This window comes from Gracilinanus agilis, chromosome 3, assembly GCF_016433145.1.
Source record: "Gracilinanus agilis isolate LMUSP501 chromosome 3, AgileGrace, whole genome shotgun sequence".
NCBI classification, from domain to species: Eukaryota; Metazoa; Chordata; class Mammalia; order Didelphimorphia; family Didelphidae; genus Gracilinanus; species Gracilinanus agilis.
Window position 1 is genome coordinate 167,806,008 of NC_058132.1, and position 3,091 is coordinate 167,809,098.

General features: G+C 34.6%; 1 pseudogene; it reads left to right on the top strand.

The window, feature by feature from the left end:
* The first annotated feature begins 583 nt into the window (after nt 1-583).
* Nucleotides 584-1,653, top strand: LOC123241320 (annotated as a pseudogene).
* The last annotated feature ends 1,438 nt before the right edge of the window (nt 1,654-3,091 follow it).

The following is a 3,091-nucleotide window of genomic DNA, read 5'->3' on the forward strand; positions in this document are numbered from 1 at the left end:
CTGTTTTCCCAGACATAGAAGGAGGAGATGAGGACTTTTGCTTGGGAGGGGGGACCATATACAGATAGACAGTCATATGTATTGAGCATCTACTATATGGAAATCACTAAGTTGAGATAGAGCAAAGGTTTTAAGTGGATGGATTTGAGATAAAAGCAAATTCACTCCAAAGAAATTAAAGTTTTCTTTGAAAATATATCAAAGGAAAGACATTGACTGATTGAAGAATGTCCAAAGAAAGACAATTAGGATGGTAAAGTGCTAAATGAAGTTCATTTGATGGAGCTGGGAATGTTAATATGAAAATGGAAAAGAATATCTTAGGAGAGTAAAAGGTAATTCTTTGGAGACAGCAAATGCAATGAAGGGAGCAATTGATAATTTGTTAGAAGACCTAAATATGACTATGAGTACTTCATCATTTCCAGTATATATAAACTTAAGGAATTTACCTTTTCTGAATCTCAGTTTCTCCACCTATAAAATGAAACTGTTGGGACTGGAACACCTCTAATTCCCATTCAACTCTAAATCTCTGAGACAAAGAATGTGAAGGGCTGGTAGCCAGAGTCGGGCATCACTCATGGCTCTTTCATCTCTGCCTTCTCCTCTTCTCTCCCTTTCTCATTCTGCAGGATCCCAACTCATCCTCAGAGTGGCCATTGGCTGTCATAGGCTGGGACCAGAACGATGTTGGTAATGCAGATGATGCACTTAAACTGAAAAATAAGAACTTCTGTGCAACTCTCGTCTTTTCATCAGGAATACTTGGAAATCCTTCATTATTGGTGCTTTTCACCCCTGTAGAATTATACTTCATTTTGCTGGGATTTTGAAGTAAAAAATCTTTTTATCATCACTTTTCTTTTAATTTTTTAACCCTAATATCTTTTATATTTATATATCCTTCTGTATTAATTTTATTTGTTACAGGGTTAGGCAATGGGGGTTAAGTGACTTGCCCAGGGTCACACAGCTAGGAAGTGTCTGAGGTCAGATTTGAACCTAGGACCTCCTGTCTCTAGGCGTGGCTCTCAATCCATTGAGCCATCCAGCTGCCCCCTTATCATTACTTTTTAAAGTAATTCTCCTTGGAGATGGTGGCATTGGGAAGAGCTCTCTTATGAATAGATATATCACTAACAAATTTGAAAGCTAGTTGTTCTACAAAATAGGTATGGGATTTTAAAATAAAGATTTGGAAATGGATGGACACTTTGTAACCATGCAAATTTGGGACACAGCTGGTCAAGGATGCTTTAGAAGCCTGGTTACTCCATTTTAATGAGGTTCTGAATGTTCCCTTCTTACTTTCAGGGTAGATGACTCTCAATGTTTCCAGATCTTAGACAACTGGAAGAAAGAGTTCATTTATTATGCAGATGTCAAAGACCCCAAAAGCTTTTCTTTTGTGATTTTGGGTAACAAGATTGATATAAGTAAAACACAAGTTTCTTCAGAATAAGCCCAGGCCTGGTGCAGGGACAAGGGCAACTATCCCTCAATTTCAGACAAGTGTAAAAGATGCTGCAGATGTTGCAGCAGCTTTTGAAGAAGCTTTTGGAAGAATTCTTGCTACTGAGGATAGGTCAGATCACTTTATTCGACACAGTCAATCTTCATCAAAAGCCTAAGCTCAGTTTATCTTGTTGACTGTTGAAAAAAACAAAACACTTTGCCAATGTAACTCTAACCAACTCATTTACAAAACAGGGCAGAGGAAATGGGAGGAAAGGGGTCATAGAATAAAAGTTCAGCAAGTCCAATTCTAACAATAAAATTTAAACTAATCTACTGCTGCTTTATTAGAAGGTGGAAGGGAAGATACTCATTCTTTGAGTAACCTATTTGCTGAAGGTATATAACATTTGTAAATAAGAGTATCTAAAAACAAATGGTTAATTACATTTTAATGTAAAACTTACATAGCTAATAATCAAATGAATAATTATAATGAAAATGAAAACAAATTTCTAGAAGCACTACTTGGATTTTTTTCCCTAGAATTCAAATGGAGAGCACATTTTTGTATGTATTTATTTTTACAAAATTAGCATTTAATTTTTGGTTCATTGAAAACATTTTAAAAACACTCAATATTAAAGATTTAAATCACAAAATTGAAAAAAAGAATGTGAATGTCTATGTGAAAGAGAAGTTAGAAATTGTCTTCTTGACCCTGAAACTTAAGTAAGAAGGATATATATGGTTTAAGGAAACAGATTTAGGCTTTAAAATTTGCTAATAATTAGTGCCCAAAGGGGAAATAAGATTGAGAGGCAATTGGTCCCTTTATTCTGAGAGTCTTCAAATAAAGGCTAAGTAGCAATCTGTTGTTTAAATGGTAGAAGGGATTTTTTCCCAAGTATGAGATTATTGAATTAACCATGCAGGTGCCTTCAAATTCTGATATTCTGTAAATGTAATGATTCTTCAAGTCATCCAGGAATTAAAAGATGGTGATTTTCTTAAGACACCAATAGAGATTCATTTGAAAAATCTGCTGAAATCTCTTGGAAAGGTTAAAGAATTGGCATCATATTGAAACCTACACAGTTGAGATAATGAGAAAGAAGAACAAAGAAGGAAGACAGAGAGGCTCAAGGGATGAATAGAAGAAAAAAGACATTTTTCAGGGAAATCTGGGCATCACAAAAAGGAACAAAGGTAATTAGATTTAGCAAGTGGAGCAGAATAATCTAAGGTTTGCTACTAGGATATTTCTTCTGCTTGTTTAATTTAGTATTAGGTTAGTTTTATATTATTCAAGCACATTTTACAGGAAATGATCTAGTTTATTCTAATTAAAAGGAAAGAATATATGATTTGGAGCAGTGAAAAGGAACTTGTAGGGAATAAGAAGCTCTTAATTTCACTACTTAACATGGCAAATTCTCTATGACTAACCACTAGAGGCATTGAGATGCAGAAAAGATCAGAGGTTAGGAGTCATGATTTTCGTCTGAAATCCAGATTTGATAGCACAAAAAACAAGAGAGACAACTTTTAGATTATGTGGTATTTTCTTTTTCAGATGAAGTTCATAAATACATTGTGACAAACACTGTGGACAGCCAATCTTAACTTTTCT